This window comes from Haematobia irritans, chromosome 4 (assembly GCF_050003625.1).
Source record: "Haematobia irritans isolate KBUSLIRL chromosome 4, ASM5000362v1, whole genome shotgun sequence".
Lineage (NCBI taxonomy): Eukaryota > Metazoa > Arthropoda > Insecta > Diptera > Muscidae > Haematobia > Haematobia irritans.
This window is the reverse complement of record NC_134400.1, coordinates 184,545,548-184,570,475: the sequence shown is the minus strand read 5'-3', so window position 1 is coordinate 184,570,475 and position 24,928 is coordinate 184,545,548.

The following is a 24,928-nucleotide window of genomic DNA, read 5'->3' as shown; positions in this document are numbered from 1 at the left end:
TTTCTAAAGAAATAAAATTTTGAAAAAAATTTTTATAGGAATAAAATTTTTACAAGATTTTCTAGAAAAATAAAGGTTTGACAATATTTTAGAGAAATAAGATTTTGACAAAATTTTTTCGAAATAAAATTTTGACAAAATTTTGCTATAGAAATAAAATTTTGTAAAAATTTTCTATAGAAATAAAATTTTGATAAAATTTTTACAAGATTTTCTATAGAAATAAAATGGTGACAAAATTTTCTGTAGAAATAAAATTTTGACAAAATTTTGCTATAGAAATAAAATTTTGACAAAATTTTCTATAGAAATAAGATTTTGACAAAATTTTCTATAGAAATAAAATTTTGACAAAAATTTCTATAGAAATAAAATTTTGACAAAATGTTGCTATGGAAATAAAATTTTGACAAAATTTTACTTTAGAAATAAAATTTCTTATAGGAATAAAATTTTGACAACATTTTCTATAGAAATAAAATTTTGACGAAACTTTCTATGGAAATGAAATTTTGACAACATTTTTTTTTAAATTAAATTTCGACAACATTTTCTATAGAAATAAAATTTTGACAAAATTTTGCCATAGAAATAAAATTTTCTATAGAAATAAAATTTTGACAAAATTTTCTATAAAAATAAAATTTTGACAAAATTTTTAAAGAAATAAAATTTTGACAAAATTTTGCCATAGAAATAAAATTTTGAAAAAAATTTTCTATAGAAATAAAATTTTGACAAAATTTTCTGTAGAAATAAAATTTTGACAAAATTTTCTATAGAAATAAACTTGTGATAAAATTTTATATAGAAAAAAAATTTTAACAAAATTTTCTGTAGAAATAAAATTTTGACAAAATTTTCTATAGAAAGTAAATGTTGACAAAATTCCCCATAGAAATAAAATTTTGACAAAATTTTGCTATAGAAATAAAATTTTGACAAAATTTTGCCATAGAAATAAAACTTTGACAAAATTTTCTGTAGAAATAAAATTTTGACAAAATTTTCTATAGAAATAAACTTGTGATAAAATTTTCTATAGAACTAAAATTTTGTCAAAATTTTCTATAGAATTAAAATTTGGACAAAATTAGAATTCTATCAAAAATGTTAGTGTTTTTACTGATTGGTAGAATTTTTGATATTTTAGTAGATTTTGCAAAATATTTTTCTCCAACTAAGATGTACTTCAATTTTTATAGAAATACAATTTTCACAAAATTTTCTATAGAAAAAAAAAATTGACAAAATTTTCTATAAATATTACTTTTCATGTCCAATAAGCCCGTATTAGAATTGTAATGATATGAAAATAATTTTGACGAAATGTTCTAAGAAAAAAAATTTAAAAAAATTTTCTATTGAAAAAAATTTTGACAAAATTTGCTACAGCAATACATTTTTCCTATAGATTTTGGCAAAATTATCTACTGGAAAAAAGTTAAAAAACGTTTCTAGAGAAATAATATTTTGGCTAAATTTTCTAGAAAAATAGAGTTTTGACAATATTTTAGAGAAATAAGATTTTGACAAAATTTTTTAGAGAAATAAAGTTTTCACAAAATTTTCTATAGAAATAAATTTTTTACAAAATTTTCTATAAAAATAAAATTTTGACAAAGTTTTCTATAGAAATAAAATTTTGACAAAATTTACTATAGAAATAAAATTTTGACAAAATTTTCTATAGACATAAAGTTTTTACAAGATTTTCTATAAAAATAAAATTTTTACAAGATTTTCTATAAAAATAAAATTTAGACAAACTTTTCTATAGAAATAACATTTTGACAAAATTTTCTATAGAAAGTAAATGTTGACAAAATTCCCCATAGAACTAAAATTTTGACAAAATTTTGCTATAGAAATAAAATTTTGACAAAATTTTGCCATAGAGATAAAATTTTGACAAAATTTTCTGTAGAAATAAAATTTTGACAAAATTTTCTATAGAAATAAACTTGTAATAAAATTTTCTATAGAAATAAAATTTTGTCAAAATTTTCTATAGAACTAAAATTTTGTCAAAATTTTCTATAGAAATTAAATTTTGACAAAATTTTCTATAGAAATAAAATGTTGTCAAAATTTTCTATGGAACTAAAATTTTGTCAAAATTTTCTATAGAATTAAAATTTGGACAAAATTAGAATTCTATCAAAAATGTTAGTGTTTTTACTGATTGGTAGAATTTTTGATATTTTAGTAGATTTTGCAAAATATTTTTCTTCACCTAAGATGTACTTCAATTTTTATAGAAATACAATTTTCACAAAATTTTCTATAGAAAAAAAAATTGACAAAATTTTCTATAAATATTACTTTTCATGTCCAATAAGCCCGTATTAGAATTGTAATGATATGAAAATAATTTTGACGATATGTTCTAAGAAAAAAAATTTGAAAAAATTTTCTATTTAAAAAAAATGTTGACAAAATTTGCTATAGAAATACATTTTTCCTAGAGATTTTGGCAAAATGATCTTCTGAAAAGAAGCTCAAAAACGTTTCTAGAGAAATAATATTTTTACAAAATTTTCTAGAAAAATAAAGTTTTGACAATATTTTAGAGAAATAAGATTTTGACAACATTTTTTAGAGAAATAAAGTTTTGACAAAATTTACTATAGAAATAGAATTTTGACAAAATTTACTATAGAAATAAAATTTTGACAAAACTTTCTATAGAAACAAAATTTTGACAAAATTTACTATAGAAATAAAGTTTTGACAAAATTTACTATAGAAATAAAATTTTGACAAAATTTACTATAGAAATAAAATGTTGACAAAATTTTCTATAGACATAAAATTTTTACAAGATTTTCTATAAAAATAAAATTTTTACAAGATTTTCTATAAAAATAAAATTTAGACAAACTTTTCTATAGAAATAACATTTTGACAAAATTTTGCCATAGAAATAAAATTTTGACAAAATTTTCTATAGAAATACAATTTTGACAAAGTTTTCTATAGAACTAAAATTTTGACAAAATTTTGCTATAGAAATAAAATTTTGACAAAATTTTGCCATAGAAATAAAATTTTGACAAAATTTTCTGTAGAAATAAAATTTTGACAAAATTTTCTATAGAAATAAACTTGTGATAAAATTTTCTATAGAAATAAAATTTTGACAAAATTTTGCCATAGAAATAAAATTTTGACAAAATTTTCTGTAGAAATAAAATTTTGACAAAATTTTCTATAGAAATAAACTTGTGATAAAATTTTCTATAGAACTAAAATTTTGTCAAAATTTTCTATAGAATTAAAATTTGAACAAAATTAGAATTCTATCAAAAATGTTAGTGTTTTTACTGATTGGTAGAATTTTTGATATTTTAGTAGATTTTGCAAAATATTTTTCTCCAACTAAGATGTACTTCAATTTGTATAGAAATACAATTTTCACAAAATTTTCTATAGAAAAAAAATTGACACAATTTTCTATAAATATTACTTTTCATGTCCAATAAGCCCGTATTAGAATTGTAATGATATGAAAATAATTTTGACGAAATGTTCTAAGAAAAAAAATTTGGAAAAATTTTCTATTGAAAAAAATTTTGACAAAATTTGCTACAGCAATACATTTTACCTATAGATTTTGGCAAAATTATCTACTGGAAAAAAGTTAAAAAACGTTTCTAGAGAAATAATATTTTGGCTAAATTTTCTAGAAAAATAGAGTTTTGACAATATTTTAGAGAAATAAGATTTTGACAAAATTTTTTCGAGAAATAAAGTTTTCACTAAATTTTCTATAGAAATAAAATTTTTACAAGATTTTCTATAAAAATAAAATTTTGATAAAATTTTCTATAGAAATAAAATTTTCACAAAATTTTCTAAATAAAAAAAAAATTCGACAAAATTTTCTATAGAAATAAAATTTTGAAAAAAATTTTCTATAGAAATAAAATTTTGACAAAATTTTCTATAGAAATACAACTTTGATAAAATTTTCTATGGAAATGAAATTTTGACAAAATTTTCTATAGAAATACAACTTTGATAAAATTTTCTATGGAAATGAAATTTTGACAAAATTTTCTATAAAAATAAAATTTTGACAAAATTTTGCTATAGAAATAAAATTTTGACAAAATTTTCTATAGAAATAAAATTTTCACAAAATTTTCTATAGAAATAAAATTTTGACAAAATTTTCTATAGAAATAAAATTTAGAATTTTTATAGGAAATTTTTTATAGGAATAACATTTTTACAAGATTTTCTATAGCAATACAACTTTGATAAAGTTTTCTATGGAAATCAAATTTTGACAAAATTTTCTATAGAAATAAAATTTTGACAAAATTTTCTATAGAAATAAAATATTGACAACATTTTAATAGAAATAAAATTTTTACAAGATTTTCTATAAAAATAACATTTTGACAAAATTTTGCTATTGAAATAAAAATTTTGATAAAATTTTCTAAAGAAATAAAATGTTGACAAAATTTTGCCATAGAAATAAAATTTTGACAAAATTTTCTACAGAAATAAAATTTTGACAAAATTTTCTACAGAAATAAAATTTTGACAAAATTTTCTACAGAAATAAAATTTTGACAAAATTTTCTATAGAAATACAATTTTGACAAAATTTTCTATAGAAATAAAATGTTGACAAAATTTTCTATAGAAATAAAATTTTGACAAAATTTTCTATAGAAATAAAATTTTGACAAAATTTTCTATGCAAATAAAATTTTGACAAAATTTTCTTTAGAAATAAAATTTTGTAAAAAGTTTTATAGGAATAAAATTCTTACAAGATTTTCTAGAAATATAAAGTTTTGACAATATTTTAGAGAAATAAGATGTTGACAAAATTTTTTAGAGAAATAAAGTTTTGACAAAATGTTCTATAGAAATAAAATGTTTACAAGATTTTCTATAAAAATAAAATTTTGACAACATTTTACTAGAAATAAAATTTTGATAAACTTTTGCTATAGAAATAAAATTTTGACAAAATTTTCTATAGAAATAAAATTTTGACAAAAAGTTCTATAGAAATAAAATTTTGACAAAATTTTCTATAGGAATACAATTTTGACAAAATTTTTTATAGAAATGAAATTTTGACTAAATTTTTTATTATATTTCATGTTAGCCTGATAATGAAACAGGCAATTGACGTCCAAATGCATTATATCTTATTATACAATTATTTTTCGAGCTTTATGGACAGATATAGATTAAGGAACATGGTTAATAGAGCCATTGAAAAGAAAACGCCAGATACCAATCTATACACGCCTGGACTGTACATGTTTCGGTTCGGGCGAATGAACCTTTCCACAGCCTTTAGTATAGTCTGGCTGGGAGAGATAACTCAATTTTGGGCCCTTTATGCTAACTCCTTATGGAGAAAACATTTGGGAAATTTCCTCTTACAAATTGAATCATCTTTTCTCCCACTGTACATCATCTTTTCATATAACTTACAAGTCCCTTAATCTTATTTTTATTTCGTTTTGTTACATAGTAATGCAACAACACGAAATTTATTTTTATAAATTTTTTATAAAAATAAAATTTTCTATGGAAATGAAATTTTGACACAATTTTCTATAGAAATAAAATGTTGACAAAATTTTCTATAGAAATTAGATTTTGACAAAAATTTCTATAGAAACAAAAGTTTTACAAGATTTTCTATAAAAATAAAATTTTGGCAAAATTTTCTATAGAAATAAAATTTTTTACAAGATTTTCTATAAAAATAAAATTTTGACAAACTTTTCTATAGAATTAAAATTTAGACAAAATTTTGCTATAGAAACAACATTTTGACAAAATTTTGCCATAGAAATAAAATTTTCTATAGAAATACAACTTTGATAAAATTTTCTATGGAAATGAAATTTTGACAAAATTTTTTATAAAAATAAAATTTTGACAAATTTTTCTATAGAAATAAAATTTTGACAACATTTTCTATAGAAATACAATTTTGACAAAAATTTTCTATAGAAATAAAATTTTGACAAAATTTTGCCATAGAAATAAAATTTTGACAAAATTTTCTATAGAAATAAAATTTTGGCAAAATTTTCTATAGAAATAAAATTTTGACAAAAATTTCTATAGAAATAAAATTTTGACAAAAATTTCTATAGAAATAAAATTTTGACAAAATTTTCTATAGAATTAAAATTTTGTCAAAATTTTCTATAGAAATAAAATTTTGACAAAATTTTTCTATAGAATTGAAATTTTGACAAAATTTTCCTATAGAAATAAAATTTTGACAAAATTTTCGATAGAAATAAAATTTAGACAAAATTTTCTAAAGAAATAAAATTTCTATTTATCTTATCAATTTAATTTTAATTATTTTTGGCACGAGTGGTAACCGTAATCTGTATACCAAGAAAAGAAAAGTAACTTTTATATCTCCCCTATTGTTTATTAAAAGTGACCAAATTATTCCTTTGCCTTATCCTCATATCTGTGTCTTCCCATTGACGAAACACCTAAATTTTTACAAAATTAACCATAACCCATACAAATTTAATATAATTGTCTTAAAATGTTAGCGCAACAAAAGGACAAATAATGAAGTCAAGCCGCAGTAAAGGTGAAAGGACATAAACCATGCTGTTGGTTGGCAAAGAGACGTCAACAACAATCCAATTATTTGAGTAATTGTCTCACTTTTATGCGCAAATTAAAATCCCAAAAAGTCAAATGAATTTTAAGTACGGTCCGTTGTGGCATGGGACGAAGGATATCAACCCAAAATATCCACCTATACAACAATGGTAGACATTGGGAAACAACCAGCAAGCCTGGCATAAAAAGGACAACAAGGATACCAGCATATAGCGGAGAACAATGACCAAGACCAAGCCATGTTAATGAAGAATAGCAAGGGAATCTTTTAAAATCGCATCAAAAAGTCGGAAAAATAACAAAAATCCAAAGTAGAAGAAAACAAAGGCTCAGAGACTTTGTCCGGCATTTGCTAGAAATGGTCATTTTGTCGTTGTTTTTCTTCCTTGGCTTTAAAGAAAAAGGGACATCATTGCAGTCTAATGCAAAAATTGCATTTTCTGCGAATTTTTGTGTGAGTATTTGAATTGGTGTGTGCGTGTGTGTGCGTTTAGAGTTGGCGAAGAAGCCAAAAGGATAATCGGCTATAAATCTCTTTTAAAAGTTAATGTTTTCGTACGCACCTACCGAATGGACAATGCGTAGTGAGCACCACAAAAAGAGAAAATTCCTTAAACAAATATTGTCACAAGTGCAAAAGACACAGGAATCGCAAAAGAAAACATAGAAGTGGAGAGAGAGAGAGTGCAAAACCTCCTGGATAACGACAATGTGAGATTTTTTTCATGGCTGGCAAAATGGCTAGAAAATAATAAGGATTTAGATGGTGACTATCAAAATAAATGGTGATGATAATGACGGGCCGTCGTCTTCTCATTGCAAAAAAAAAATCGTAGAAACGAAAATATTTAATTTAGGTATTAAGACACCCACCTCATCATTTAATCATACAACCAAATGAGCAATGATGTGGACGAAAATTTTCGTTTTTTCTTTCTCTTTCTCTTTCTCTTTGTTTTTTTTTTTTTGCTTAATGTAAAATAAATATTCCCCAGCAAAGAGGACAATTTAACCAACACTTTGAGACAAAAAGTTGTCATGAATAAATATTATTTTTCCACTGCGACAAATACGGGAATCTATGGAAAGGTAAGAAAGACAAATATTTATTTATCTGTCTTGGTCTGAAAATGAAGATGAAAATATCTCTTGGTTTTTTTGCTAATTGATTCTCCATTCCTTGTATTTATTGTCTCCATCACTTCCATTTCCCCGATAGGCAAGGATTTGTTTTAGAATAATGTTTATTTTATTTCACAGCAAAAAAAGAAAATTCTGTCTCTCCAATATTCAAAAAAGAAAAAAGTTTTAAATTCATTTTAAATTCCTTGAATTGAAATGCATTTTTATAGTAAATTTCAATTCAAATATTTTCTACAGAATAACACAACGATGGCAAGTAAGAGACCATTCATATCAAATATTTTTTGTTCGTTTTTTTTTTTTTGTTATAACAGGTTGGCTGATAAGTTCCCGGTCTAACAAAGAAAAACACATTTTTTGTCAAAATTCGTTTTTATTATTCAACATAGTTCCCTTGAAGAGCGATACAACGACTATAACGACCTTCCAATTTTTTGATACCATTTTGGTAGTACTCCTTCGGTTTTGCCTCAAAATAGGCCTCAGTTTCGGCGATCACATCTTCATTGCAGCCAATTTTTTCCCTGCGAGCATCCTTTTGAGGTATGAGAACAAGAAAAAGCCGCTGGGGGCCAGATCTGGAGAATACGGTGGGTGGGGAAGCAATTCGAAGCCCAATTCATGAATTTTTGCCATCGTTCCCAATGATTTGTGGCACGGTGCGTTGTATTGGTGGAACTTGAACCTGTTCCACACTGTGGAACAGGGTATTATAAGTTAGTGCATATGTTTGTAACACCCAGAAGGAGACGAGATAGACACATGGTGTCTTTGGCAATAATGCTCAGGGTGGATCCCTGAGCCGATATAACCATGTCTGTCTGTCCGTCCGTCCGTCTGTCTGTGAACACATTTTTGTGATCAAAGTCTAGGCCGCAATTTAAGTCCAATCGCCTTCAAATTTGGCACATGTTCCTAATTTGGATCAGAATAGAACCCTATTGATCTTGGAAGAAATCGGTTCTGATTTAGATATAGCTCCCATATATATCTTTCGCCCGATATGGACTTATATGGCCCCAGAAGCCAGATTTTTGTGCCGAATTTGGTTGAAATTTTGCACTAGGAGTACAATTAGTAGAATAGTCAAGTGTGCAAAATGTGATTGAAATCGGTTCAGATTTAGATATAGCTCCCATATATATCTTTCGCCCGATATGGACTAATATGCTCCTGAAAGCCAGAGTTTTGGCCCAATTTGGTTGAAATTTTGTACAGGGAGTAGATTTAGCATTGTAGCTATGCTGGCCAAATTTGACTGGAATCGATTCAGATTTAGATATAGCTCTCATATATATCTTTCGCCCGATATGCACTTATATGGACCCAGAAGCCAGAGTTTTATACCGATTAGCTTGAAATTTTGCACAAGGAGTACAATTAGTAGTATAGTCATGTGTGCCAAATTTGAATGAAATCGGTTCAGATTTAGATATAGCTCCCATATATATCTTTCGCCCGATATGAACTAATATGGTCCTAAAAGCCAGAGTTTTGGCCCAATTTGGTTGAAATTTTGTACAGGGAGTAGATTTAGCATTGTAGCTATGCGTGCCAAATTTGAAATCGGTTCAGATTTAGATATAGCTTCCATATATATTTTTCGCCCGATATGGACTTATATGGCCCCAGAAGCCAGAGTTTTGCCCCAATTTGGTTGAAATTTTGCACTAGGAGTACAATTAGTAATATAGTCATGTGTGCCAAATTTGATTGAAATCGGTTCAGATTTAGATATAGCTCCCATATATATGTTTTTCTGATTTCGACAAAAATGGTCAAAATACCAACATTTTCCTTGTTAAATCGCCACTGCTTAGTCGAAAAGTTGTAAAAATTACTCTAATTTTCCTAAACTTCTAATACGTATATAACGAGCGATAAATCATAAATAAACTTTTGCGAAGCTTCCTTAAAATTGCTTCAGATTTAAATGTTTCCCATATTTATTTTTTACTAAAATTGTGTTCCACCCTAGTGCATTAGCCAACATAAATTTTGAGTCATAGATTTTGTAGAAGTCTATCAAATGCTGTCCAAATCGAGTGATATTTAAATGTATGTATTTGGGACAAACCTTTATATATAGCCCCGAACACATTTGGCGGAAGTGATATGGTATCGGAAATTTAGATCTACAAAGTGGTGCAGGGTATAATATAGTCGGCCCCGCCCGACTTTAGACTTTCCTTACTTGTTTTATTTATTTAAAAGTGCACTTAATTTTATATTTTTTCACACTTTAAAACAGGGATCCGGAGCGGTCCATTTTTTTCGCTCCGCTCCGCTCCCGCTCCGGAGAAAAGAAAATCGCTCCGCTCCACGCTCCGCTCCGAGAAAAATAAATCGCTCCGCTCCGCTCCGCTCCTCTTCGAGAAAATTATAGTACAAACATTGTATTATTTGTTCAATTGAGTTTTATTTTACGAAAACAAAAAACTTACTTCAATAGTTGTATTATAAAAGAAAAACAAAAAAAAGCAAAAAGTATTTCTTGCTATACATAACAAATAGTACACTGAAAAAAAAAAACATACTCGGTTCCAAAGATTTTGTCTTTACTTTAAAAAATTTGGTATTGATTCCGAGCCAAAGCGGAGAATACAAGTAAGGATACTTTTAAGACACAATTCTCTTTTAAATTTAGGTTTTGTGTACTTGCTTCTAGGAAGCAAATTTTAATTTTTCGCTTTCTCAGCTTTTTTCTTCATATGCTATCAAAGTCCTTTAAAAACGAGTTAACGGCAACTTTATTTTCCAAATTAGGACTCGACTTCCAGTAGAAATTATGCTATGTTTGAAGTAAAAAACTTCTTTAAAATAAATTTTTGAAAAACATGTCATATATTATAAGGACAATACGACTTCATTGAAAAGTTTATCGACTTTTGGACAAGGAAAATAACTTTATTTTAGAGAAATGCGTCTTCTATGCTAAGAAAAATTTGTATTCGTATTTTAAAGACATGAAATCTTTGATCTCACGACAATATTTTTTTCAGTGTAGTAAAAATTAATTATTTAGATTTTGTGTTTAGATTAATTAAAAGTATGTTTCCGTTAGGCGGCAGCGTAAGTGATTATATATATGTTTAAGAGCAGAAAAATTCCGCTTTGATCCGATTTCTTCCAAATTCAATAGCGTTCGTCCTTGTGCCCAAAAAACTCCCTGTACCAAATTTCATCAAAATCGGTTAATAATTGCGACCGGAATCCTGTGAACAACAAATACATGGACAGACGGACGGACGGACACCAAGCGCTAGATCGACTTAGGAGGTGATTCTGAGTCGATCGGTATATATTTTATGGGGTCTAAAATCAATATTTCTGGTAGGCACATTTTTTGGCAGATCAAACTTATTATACCCTAACCACTATGTGGTTTATGGTATAATGACTTTAAAACAATGTGTTGAAACATTTTATTAATTCTGAAGATTTTTTCAGAAATATTAAATCCATTTTGACTTCATTAAAACGAAATTTTCATTCATGTTAGGGTACACATTTTTATGTCGAATCACTTAGCTATAAGGACAAACAGACTTCATTGAAAAGTTTAGAGACTTTTAGACAAGGAAAAAACTTTATTTCAGAGAAATGCGTCTTCTATTCTAAGCAAAATTCGTATTCGTATTTTAAGCATGTGAAATATTTGGCCTCCCGACAATATTCTTTGCGGTGCACCATCTACTATTTAATATGTGATAGAAACCAAATTTATGAAAATGGACCAAAATGGACCAAATTCTGTTTGGTCTGACCATCGGACCAAATTTAAAAATTAGAAAACTTTTGGACCAAAACGGCAACGCTGATTGGAATTGAAAGTCTATACACAGAGTAGAAGTAACTACTCTCCGAAAGTTTTTTTTGTTTTGCAACAGACGTAGAGAAGAGGTTTTGTTATAAAGGGTGATTTGTTAAGAGCTTGATAACTTTAAAAAAAAAACGCATAAAATTTGCAAAATCTCATCGGTTCTTTATTTGAAACGTTAGATTGGTCCATGACATTTACTTTTTGAAGATAATTTCATTTAAATGTTGACCGCGGCTGCGTCTTAGGTGGTCCATTCGGAAAGTCCAATTTTGGGCAACTTTTTCGAGCATTTCGGCCGGAATAGCCCGAATTTCTTCGGAAATGTTGTCTTCCAAAGCTGGAATAGTTGCTGGCTTATTTCTGTAGACTTTAGACTTGACGTAGCCCCACAAAAAATAGTCTAAAGGCGTCAAATCGCATGATCTTGGTGGCCAACTTACCGGTCCATTTCTTGAGATGAATTGTTCTCCGAAGTTTTCCCTCAAAATGGCCATAGAATCGCGAGCTGTGTGGCATGTAGCGCCATCTTGTTGAAACCACATGTCAACCAAGTTCAGTTCTTCCATTTTTGGCAACAAAAAGTTTGTTAGCATCGAACGATAGCGATCGCCATTCACCGTAACGTTGCGTCCAACAGCCTCTTTGAAAAAATACGGTCCAATGATTCCACCAGCGTACAAACCACACCAAACAGTGCATTTTTCGGGATGCATGGGCAGTTCTTGAACGGCTTCTGGTTGCTCTTCACTCCAAATGCGGCAATTTTGCTTATTTACGTAGCCATTCAACCAGAAATGAGCCTAATCGGTGAACAAAATTTGTCGATAAAAAAGCGGATTTTCTGCCACTGATTTTGGTAATAAAATTCAATGATTTGCAAGCGTTGCTCGTTAGTAAGTCTATTCATGATGAAATGTCAAAGCATACTGAGCATCTTTCTCTTTGACACCATGTCTGAAATCACACGTGATCTGTCAAATACTAATGCATGAAAATCCTAACCTCAAAAGAATCACCCTTTATTTGTAATGTGTGTGTATGTTTATGTTTGCAACAACCTCCATCGAAATCAGTCCGTGGTATACCTACGAATATTCTTACTCAGATCTACTGTATTTCGCTTTTGTCTCCTTTATTGTAAAAATACATTTTCGAACAGCGTTTTTAAGAAATGTTCGTTCTCAAAAAAAGTAGATAACATGCAATAATACAAATCAAGTCATTAGTTTTCAATGTGAGAAAAATTAAAATAAATGTATATGCTCACATTTTTCAACCAAAATTTAAACTATCCATAATTTTAATTAAATTTTCGAGAACTAATATCAGAAATAAGAGAATGCTAGGATATAGTACAATAGTAAAGCAAATATGAATGTCCTTACACTGAAAAAAAGCATGCCCGGTTCAAAAGATTTTGTCTTTACTTTAACAGTTTGGGTATTAATTCCGAGCCAAAAAAGCGGAGAATACAAGTAAGGATATTTTAAAAACGCAATTCTCTTTTAAATTTGGGGGTTATGTACTTGCTTCTAGGAAGCAAATGTTAATTTTTCATTTTTTTAGATTTTTTTCGGCAGTTGTTATCAAAATCCTTTAAAAACGAGTTAACGACAATGTTATTTTCCATATTAAGACTTGACTTCCAGTAGAAATTATGCTATGTTTCAAGTAAAAAGCGTCTTTAAAATAAAGTGTTGAAAAACAAGTCTTATTTTTTAACGATTTTTTGCTTTGTAGGCAAGTTTAAAAAAGGAAACAAATTTAAAGACAATTTTATTAATTTTAAAGAATTTTTCTTAATTATTAAAGTCACGTTGACCTTACCTCAAAAAGTTTATCTTTCATGTTATGATACACATTTTTAAGTAAACTCTCTTAATTATAAGGACATTACAACTTCATTCAAAAGTTTATTGACTTTTGGACAAGGAAAAAAACTTTATTTTAGAGAAATGCGTCTTCCATGTTAAGCTAAATTTGCATTCTTATTCTAAGGACATGAAATCTTTGACTTCACGACAATATTTTTTCAGTGTAGAAAACTAAAAAATTAAATATAAATAAGATCGTTTAATTGCATTTATTTGACGTTCATTACAAACATCTTTGTAGTAATACGGGATGAAATTGATCGAAAGTACTGTTGTTACTTTTACAACACGTACTAGAGATATATTTCGACATTTGCCGTTTTTGAAAACAATTACCAAAAAAACATGTTGTGTTTTCCCCAATGTACGTACGTACAAAAATACATATCGTACATTTTAAACGTTTACTCACACTGCGCTAAGTACTAGCTATATTTGAAATTACCTACACAGTGTAATTTCAAAGTTACACATTTCATTCAAGTAATATTTTATTCGGAGCGGAGCGGTTTTTCATTTGGAAACCGCTCCGCTCCCGCTCCGGATTTTAGAAATGCCGCTCCCGCTCCGGCAAAAAAGGGCTTGCTCCGCTCCGCTTCACGCTCTGCTCCGCTCCGCTCCTGATCCCTGCTTTAAAAACCAAATGCTTACTTGCTCTCTCTTTTGAAGCCGTTCTTACAGATGGAACCTAACCTAACCTTGTAAAACCTTGTTTGCATAAGAAACAGTGATGCCACACTTTTTGACAAATTTCTTACATTGATTTTTTATTTTTGACCAAAGGGATCGACCACTGTGCGCCGACCCATTGTCTGCATCGCTAATAGAGTTTCTCTAACCTCATCCACGTCTCTGACTCATTCAAAATCCTCGCATTCAATTAAATTCTATCGAACTACTACAGCAATTCACAAAACCAATTGAAAACACCAAATATGGACAGGGAAAGGGAGTATAAAAAGAATTAATATTTGTCCCTATTTCCAATGTTTTTCTATAATTTCATCTTAAATAAACATTTGCTAAGTGGTCACCAAAATTCATTCATCACTTCCAATCCACCAGGAGAACTAAATGGGGTTGTACCATATACAAACGCACACACACACACACACATATACATACAACGTGGTAATATTCATACATCGAAATATCTGGGGAAATTCACTTCACTGTGGATGGACGCATATCCATGTCATAAGTAGAATTTTCCCATTTCCGGTCATATAAACCAGTATATATTCGTAATTTGTTTCCCAACTCTATCTATGCTCTACCTAGAATTTGATATCATAACTCGTTGGTGGCCATTTACCAGGGCATAGAGTAAAGACATTTTTTTTCATGTGGTCATCCCCATTAGAGGTTTCATTCTCATAGCTCATAGAAATATTTTGGTGGTATATTTGACCTTACCACAATTATCCAAATGGCTTTCTTAAGCCATAATGTTGTTGGCCTATTTTTTTTATACCCTCCACCATAGGATGGGGGGTATATTAACTTTGTCATTCCGTTTGTAACACACCGAAATATTGCTCTAAGACCTCGTAAAGTATATATATTCTGGGTCGTGATGAAATTCCGAGTCGATCTAAGGATGTCCGTCCGTCCGTCCGTATGTTGAAATCACACTAACTTCCGAACGAAACAAGCTATCGACTTGAAACTTGGCACAAGTAGTTGTTGTATTGCCAATGGGCCATATAGGCCCACTTTTACGTATAGCCCCCATATATATCCATAATTATATATAGCTCCCATATAAACCGATCCCCCGGTTTGGTTTGCGGAGCCTCTAAGAGAAGCAAATTTCATCCGATCCGGCTGAAATTTGGTACATGGTGCTAGTATATGATCTCCAAGAACCAAGCAAAAATTGGTCTACATCGGTTCATAATTATATATAGCTCCCATATAAACCGATCCCCAGATTTTACCTCCGGAACCTCGTGAGAAAAATTCATCCGATTCGGTTGAAATTAGGTACATGGTGCTAGTATATGGTCTCTAACAACCAAGCTAAAATTGGTCCACAACGGTCCATAATTATATATAGCTACCATATAAACCGATCCCCAGATTTGACCTCCGGAACCTCGTGGATGAGAAAAAATTCATCCGATTCGGTTGAAATTAGGTACGTTGTGAAATTTTGTACATTGCGCTAGTATATGGCCGCTAACAACCATGCCAAACTTGGTCCATATCGGTCTATAGTTATATATAACCGATCCCAAAAAAAATCAAGCAAAATTTTATTTCTATAGAAAATTTGGTCAAAATTTTATTACTATAAAATATTTTGTCAAGATTTTATTTCTATAGAAAATATTGTCAAAATTTTATTGCTATAGAAAATTTTGTCAAGATTTTATTTCTATAGAAAATTTTATCAATATTTTATTACTATACAAAATTTTGTCAAAATTTTATTGATATAGAAAATTTTGTCAAAATTTTATTGCTATAGAAAATTTTGTCAAAATTTTATCTCTATAGAAAATTTTGTCAAAATTTTATTTATGTAGAAAATGTTGTTAAAATTTTATTGCAATAGAAAATTTTGTTAAAATTTTATTGCTATAGAAAATTTTGTCAAAATTTTATTTCTATAGAATATTTTGTCAAAATTTTATTTCTATAGAAAATTTTGTCAAACTGAATTATATACATAAATAATAGGCCTTTTTTGTGTAATATATACCCCGTATGGACTAACTTAAAAGGTGATACGGTCAAAATTTGGTCAAGGGAAAACGCGTGTAAATCGGTGAAATCGTTTATTTAAAAAATCAAATTAAATTTCTTTTTCAAGTTCAATTAGTATAAAATTCAGGAAAAATATTCAGTTAGGCGTTCGCTTTTCCAAATCCGAATTGCCGGGCCTCACGCTTGACACCTGCCATCAGATTTTGTACAGCCACCTTGTCCACCTTCTTCGCCGCAGAAAGCCAGTTTGCCTTGAACTGCTGCTCGTCCTTAGCAGTTTTTTGGTCTTGGTTCCGCTTGACAATAGCCCAGTATTTCTCAATTGGGCGGAGCTCTGGTGTGTTGGGAGGGTTCTTGTCCTTGGGAACCATCTGCACGTTGTTGGCGGCGTACCCATGGCCTTTTTACAGTAATGGCAAGCTGCCAAATCCGGCCAAAACAGTACGGAACAACCGTGTTTCTTCAGGAAAGGCAGCAGACGTTTATTCAAACACTCTTTCACGTAAATTTCTTGATTGACAGTCCCGGAAGCTATGAAAATGCTGCTTTTCAAGCCACAGGTACAGATGGCTTGCCAAACCAGATATTTTTTTGCGAACTTTGACAGTTTTATGTGTTTGAAAGTATCTGCTACCTTTCCCCTTCCTTTTGCCGTATAAAACTCCTGTCCAGGAAGCTGCTTGTAGTCGGCTTTGACGTAGGTTTCGTCGTCCATTACCACGCAGTCAAACTTCGTCAGCATCGTCGTGTACAGCCTCCGGGATCGCGCTTTGGCCGTCGTATTTTGTTTATCATCGCGATTTGGAGTCACTACCTTCTTGTAAGTCGATAGTCCGGCTCGCTTTTTGGCTCGATGCACGGTTGTAGACGATACACCCAGCTTATTTGCGGCATCTTGGAGAGAGAGGTTAGGGTTTCGCTTGAAACTACCGGTAACTCTCTTTGTCGTCTCAGCGGCTTCCGGTTTTCGATTTCCCCCCGATCCAGACTTCCTGGCTGTCGACAAACGTTCCCCAAACACTTTAACTACATTTGTAATGGTTGATTTGGCAACTTTTAGCGATTTTGCCAGCTTTGCGTGCGAGTAGCTCGGATTTTCGCGATGAGCGAGCAAAATTTTGATACGCTGCTCTTCTTGCTTGGACGGCATTTTGACAACTGAAGATTGAATTCCAAAATCAAAATAGGAGCAACATTCTACACACACACACTTTCAATATGAGGGGTGTTCAGGTTTTTTAAATGCAAAATTGAAAGAAATACGTCAAGTTTATATTGAACAAATTTTGATCGTATCACCCTTTACATGGTGCTAGTATATGGTCTCTAACACCCATGCAAAAATTGGTCTATACCGGTCAATAATTCCATGTAGGCCCCTTTTAAACCGATCCCCAGATTTGACCTCCGGAGCTCATGCCAAACTTGGTCCATATCGGTCTATAGTTATATATAGCCGATCCCCAAAAAAATTTACCAAAATTTTATTTCTATAGAAAATTTTGTCAAAATTTTATTTCCATAGAAAATTTTGTCAAAATGTTATTTCTATAGAAAATTTTGTCAAAATTTTATTTCTATAGAAATTTTTGCCAAATTTTATTTCTATAGAAAATTTTGTCAAAATTTTATTTTTTATTTGCTATAGATTTTGTCAAAATTTTATTGCTATAGAAAATTTTGTCAAAATTTTATTTCTATAGAAAATTTTGTCAAGATATTATTTCTATAGAAAATTTTGTCAAAATTTTATTTCTATAGAAAAATTTGCCAAATTTAATTTCTATAGAAAATTTTGTCAAAATTTTATTTCTATAAAAAATTTTGTCAAAATTTTATTTCTATAGAAAATTTTGTCAAAATTTTATTTCTATAGAAAATTTTGTCAAAATTTTATTACTAAAAAAAATTTTGTCAAAATTTTATTTCTATAGAAAATTTTGTCAAAATTTTATTGCTATAGAAATTTTTGTAAAAATTTATTTCTATAGAAAATTTTGTCAAAATCTTATTTCTATAGAAAATTTTGTCAAATTTTATTTCTATAGAAAATTTTGTCAAAATTTTATTGCTATAGAAAGTTTTGTAAAAATTTTATTTCTATAGAAAATTTTGTCAAAATTTTATTTCTATAGAAAATTTTGCCAAATTTTATTTCTATAGAAAATTTTTTCAAAATTTTATTTCTATAGAAAATTTTGTCAAAATTTTATTTCTATAGAACATTTTGTCAAAATTTTATTTCTATAGAAAATTTTGTCAAAATTTTATTTCTATAGAAAATTTTATCAAAATTTTATTACTATAGAAAATTTTGTCAAAATTTTATTTTTATAGAAAATTTTGTCAAAATTTTATTGCTATAGAAAATTTTTTCAAGATTTTATTTCTTTAGAAAATTTTGTTAAAATTTTATTTCTATAGAAAATTTTATTGCTATAGAAAATTTTGTCAAAATTTTATTTCTATAGAAAATTTTGTCAGAATTTTATTTCTATAGAAAATTTTATCAAAATTTTATTACTATACAAACTTTTGTCAAAATTTTATTGCTATAGAAAATTTTGTCAAAATTTTATTGCTATAGAAAATTTTGTCAAAATTTTATTTCTATAGAAAATTTTGTCAAAATGAATTATATACGTATTTAATCGGCCTTTTTTGTATTACCGCAACCCAAGTAATTCGATTGTGGATGACAGTCTTTAGTACAAGTTTCTATGCAATCCATGGTGGAGGGTACATAATATTCGGCCTGGCCGAACTTACGGCCGTATATACTTGTTTTCCTTTAACATAAACACCAGACATGAAATGAGGTACTAGGTTTTAAGTAAATATTTGATGGCTTTCAATGAATGTGAACTCTTTTCTTTTGGCGTGAGGAGTAATGAATGAATGAACTCTTACTGGCAGTCATTAATGATGTTTACTTGAGTATTTTCACAGAGACTTTCTGGGGGATTAATGGGGAAGTGCTATTATCAACAATTTTGTTAAGACTTTTGAGGTGTATTTCAGTAGCCAGTGAATTTACCAACCAATGAAAAAAGGTGACATTTTTATCATAATAATGATTTGTTTATTCTAGAAACCCCACACGAAAGACTATGCCACCTAAATTTTAGGACATACAATATACACAACATTAAAGACAATTTTTCTGTAAGATAAAGAAATTAACGAGTGAGTAAAGTAGAAAGTCGAACGGGCCGACTATATCATACCCTAAACCACCCCTACTTACTTAGTAAACATTGTTTCCATTCTTATGTTATACCCTGCATCAGATCTAAATTTTCGATACCATATCACATCCGTCAAATGTGTTGGGGGCTATATATAAAAGTTTGTCCCAAATACATACATTTAAATATCACTCGATCTGGACAGAATTTGATAGACTTCTACAAAATCTATAGACTCAAAATTTAAGTAGGCTAATGCACTAGGGTGGAACACAATTTTATTAAAAAGCAAGTAAGGAAAGTCTAAAGTCGGGCGGGGCCGACTATATTATACCCTTCACCACTATGTAGACAAACATTTGTATTACCATCTCAACTACTTCAAATTTGCTGGGAGGGCTATATAAAGGTTTGCGTTTCCAGATACAAATACTTTTAATGGAGACAATTTTTTGTACTTCTACAAAAATCTCTAGAATTAAAATTTCAATAGGATAACGGCCTGGGATGAAACACAATGTTAGTAAAAATATATGGAACCTATGAAGCGAGAGAAATTTTAATGCAATTGTACAAAAGAGCATTTATGATTTATTAGGCGATACATATGTATTCGAGATATAGGACAATTTTAGTAATATTTACAATTTTTGCTACTAATCAGTGGCGATTTTACAAGGATATTGGTTAGATCTCGCCAAGATATGTGGTCAAGTGTGGGTTGTGATATATTATTTGGTCAAGTCGGGTGACTTGGATCCTTAATTATAACTCAACCGTTCTGTGGAAATTCTGGCATTACAGTGTGTAGGATATGACTAAGATATGGGGAAATCATCACAGAATTTTGTATAAAGTCATGGAATTTTGGCCATATTTGTATAAACCGGAATAACGAATATATGGAGACTTTATCTAAATCTGAACCAATTTAGATCAAACTTGACACATTTAAATATCATATTAAATATATTCTCTGTGGAAACTATCCAGTCACTTGGAGGAAAATCCCATTGAAAATGGGTCTAAAATATGAAAAAGTCACCCATATTTCCCCAACTCTGGTGTACCTATATATGGGAGCTATGTATAATCTGAACCGATTTTGACTAAATTTGACATGCATAGTTAGAATAATAACTCTGCAGTGTGTAAATTGGGCGAAATATATATATGGGAGCTATATCTAAATCTGAACCGATTTCAACCAAATTTGGCACACTTACCGATACTATTAAACGTACTCCTTGTGCAAAATTTGAAGCACGTCAGGGCAAAACTCTGGCTTTTGAGGTCATATAAGTGCAAATCGGACGAAAGATATATATAGGAGCTATATCTAAATCTGAACCGATTTCAATCAAATTTACCAAGCATTGGTAGAATGTCAATTCTGTGCAAAATTTCCCGAAAATCGGTAGTAAAATTTGGCCTCTGTTGCCATATGAGTCTAAATAGGACGAATGATATATATGGGAGCTATATCTAAATCTGAACCGATTTCAACCAAATTTGGCACACTTACCGATACTATTAAACGTACTCTTTGTGCAAAATTTGAAGCAAGTCAGGGCAAAATTCTGGCTTTTGAGGCCACATAAGTCCAAATCGGTCGAAAGATATATATGGGAGCTATATCTAAATCTGAACCGATTTCAATCAAATTTACCAAGCATTGGTAGAATGTCAATTCAACTCTCTGTGCAAAATTTCACGTAAATCGGTAGTAAACTTTGGCCTCTGTGGTCATATGAGTCTAAATCGGACGAGAGATATATATGGAAGCTATATCTAAATCTGAACCGATTTGGCTGATATTTTGCAAGTTTTTCGAGACTCATAAAATATTCGGATGTACGGCATTTGAAGAACATCGGTTGATAAACACGCCAATTATGACCAGATCGGGGATAAATATATATGACAGCTATATCTAAATCTGAATCGATTTTTTCCAAAATCAATAGCGATTGTCTTTGTTCCACAAAACGACCCTATGCCAAACTTGAGGACGATCGGACTTAAACTGCGACCTGTACTTTGCGCAAATACATGAACAGACGGACGGACAGACAGACGGACATCGCTAAATTGACTCAGAATTTAATTCTAAGACGATCGGTATACTAAACGATGGGTCTCAGACTTTTCCTTTCTGGCGTTACATACAAATGCACAAACTTATTATACCCTGTACCACAGTAGTGGTGAAGGGTACAAATATGGGAAACATTTAAATCTGAAGCAATTTTAAGAAAACTTCGCAAAAGTTTATTTATGATTTATCGCTCGATATATATGTATTAGAAGTTCAGGAAAATTAGGGTCATTTTTACAACTTTTCGACTAGGTTAGGTTATGTGGCAGCCCGATGTATCAGGCTCACTTAGACTATTCAGTCCATTGTGATACCACAGTGGTGAACTTCTCTCTTATCACTGAGTGCTGCCCGATTCCATGTTAAGCTCAATGACAAGGGACCTCCTTTTTATAGCCGAGTCCGAACGGCGTTCCACATTGCAGTGAAACCACTTAGAGAAGCTTTGAAACCCTCAGAAATGTCACCAGCATTACTGAGGTGGGATAATCCACCGCTGAAAAACTTTTTGGTGTTCGGTCGTAGCAGGAATCGAACCCACGACCTTGTGTATGCAAGGCGAGCATGCTAACCATTGCACCACGGTGGCTCCCATCAGTTTTCGACTAAGCAATGGCGATTTTAAAAGGAAAATGTTGGTATTTTGACCTTTTTGTTGAAATTAGAAAAACATATATATGGGAGCTATATCTAAATCTGAACCGATTTCAACCAAATTTGGCAAGCATAGCTACAATTCTAATTGTACTCCCTGTGCAAAATTTCAATTAAATCGGAGTAACAGATTGGCCACTGTGGTCATATGAGTGTAAATAGGGCGAACGATATATATGGGAGCTATATCTAAATCTGAACCGATTTCAATAAAATTTAGCACACTTGACTACACTACTAATTGTACTCCTAGTGCAAAATTTCAACCAAACTGGGCTCCGGCTTCTGGGACCGTATTAGTCCATATCGGGCGAAAGATATATATGGGAGCTGTATCTAAATCTGAACCGATTTCAATAAAATTTGGCACACTTGACTATAGTACTAATGGTTCTTCTTGTGCAAAATTTTAAGCAAATTGGGGTAAAAATCTGGCTTTTGGGACCATATAAGTCCATATCGGGCGAAATATATTTATATGGGAGCTATATCTAAATCTTAACCGATTTCTTCCAAAATCAATAGGGTTCTATTCTGAGCCAAAACACATGCTTGTGCCAAATTTGAAGTCGATTAGACTAAAACTGCGACCTAGACTTTGATTACAAAAATGTGTTCACGGACAGACGGACATGGCTATATCGACTCAGGAGCCCACCCTGAGCATTTTTGCCAAAGACACCATGTGTCTATCTCGTCTCCTTCTGAGTGTTGCGAACATATGGACTAACTTATAATACTCTGTTCCACAGTGTAGAGCAGGGTATAAAAAAATCCGCTACCTAGAATCGGACCTGAATAGTCTGCTCCATACGCGTTAACAGTCGCCATATCGCCTTGCACTACCGAACGAGTAAAAAGTCTAAGGCTATGATCACACTAGGCAAATATTTGACCAAAATGAGTGTCCAGAACCATTTTCCAGAACCATTTTCCAAATATCTAAATACCGTTTTTTGAAAATACTCATTCCATGATGTTATATATCCAATATGAGCTTAAAATGTTAACTGGCTTGGCTGGGGCGATGGATTCTTTTTTGATTTCTGTCAAATATTTGCCCAGTGTGACCATAGCATAACGAATATTTTAAGACTTTTCATAATTAAAGAAAATGTGAACGCCCGTGGACGAAACAGTGAACATTCCGTTTTGATTTTTCGTGAGCGTTTCCGTTTCATTTCTTCACCGTCCGTTCACAATTTTGGAACGTAATTTTTTCAATTAGTGTAAATTTCAAAATTACGAATAGATTTCAAGTATTATTATTATGACATCTTTTAAGAAAAAAAAAAGAGTCTTTAAAATAAAATCTTGAAAGACATCTTCTATTTAAGAATACGTTTTTATTTACTAGTCAAGTTACAAGAAATACCATTTTCAAGGACGATTTTAATAATATCGAAGTTTTGTATTCCATGTTTTAAGAACGAGTTGACCACGGTTTATTATAAATTTCTCTTAACTAATTCATTGAAGAGTGTGTCTATTTTTGAACAAGAAAAAATTTTGTATAAATGTGAATGTAAATTAAATTAATATTTGTTTAAAAAAAAAAAAAAATATATATATATATATATATATATATATATATATATATATATATATATATATATATATATATATATATATATATATATATATATATATATATATATATATATATATATATATATATATATATATATATATATATATATATATTTGTTTTTAGTTAAATTTTAATATTTTTTTTTTTTTTTGTTGAAATTTTCCACAGCCCAGTCAACTTTTCCTTATACCAAGTATGTCCCGAAAATTTTTGAACTAAACGTGGTTATAAAATTCAATGACCGTACACTTGAGTTCAATGTGATCTAAAGCAGATACAAATGTTCGTACAAAAATAGTAAAACTAGTTATTTTATCTCCTATGAGAGGGTGTAGTTTCGTAAATTTGTCTCAAAATATGACCAGGTCTTTACATTGTGGATTTTAAAACGTGGAGTTCAATTTTGTTAAATTTGCTTCAAAAAATTTACTAATCAAAATTCGTATTTGTATTTTACGAACAAGAAACATTTGTGCTCTGGACAATATTTTTCAGTGTAGAACTTCATTTTCATATCTTAATGCCATTGGTAATTCACCAATTACATTCTCTGCCCATAGGCCATCATATGCTTTTGCCTTAAAGATGTGTAATAATAAATGTCTTAACATTTTGAGATATGACACTCTTGATGAGAGATATAAAGTGTAACGAAAAAAAAACAAGATAAGAGAACAGGAAACGGAAACGGAACCTCTTCACCAGCCATCTACATGTCATAAAGTGAAATAGTCAAGCAACGCCAACAACCTATAACAACTCTGGACACTTGGCACCACTCTTATAGTCGGTAATGCTGTTACAGCATTTGCTACTATCGAAAGTAGTGTTGTTTTAACCAATTGATGTCGTTGATTCACACTGTTATCAGGCATGGCAAAATCATAAGGTTCGTATCCACAATATAATTAAGCCACATGCAGATGTCACCTATCGCCATGGCTGTATATTGAACATGAAAAATACAGAGAGAAAGTGTTGATCAGTGTTGCCAGTATTTTCCGGGCTCTTATCCCCAAAATGGAACGCTTTCATCCCAAAAATTTAATTTAAAAATCCCCAATAAATTTTTCAGCAAGTTTTTCTTTTTTTGAAAAAAGGAATGGAATAGACTCTGCTGTAGAAAATCCGTAAAAAATCTGTAAAAATTGGAAAAATGTGATTTTTTTTGTTATACCAGTTTGCGAGTTACAAAAATATGAAGAT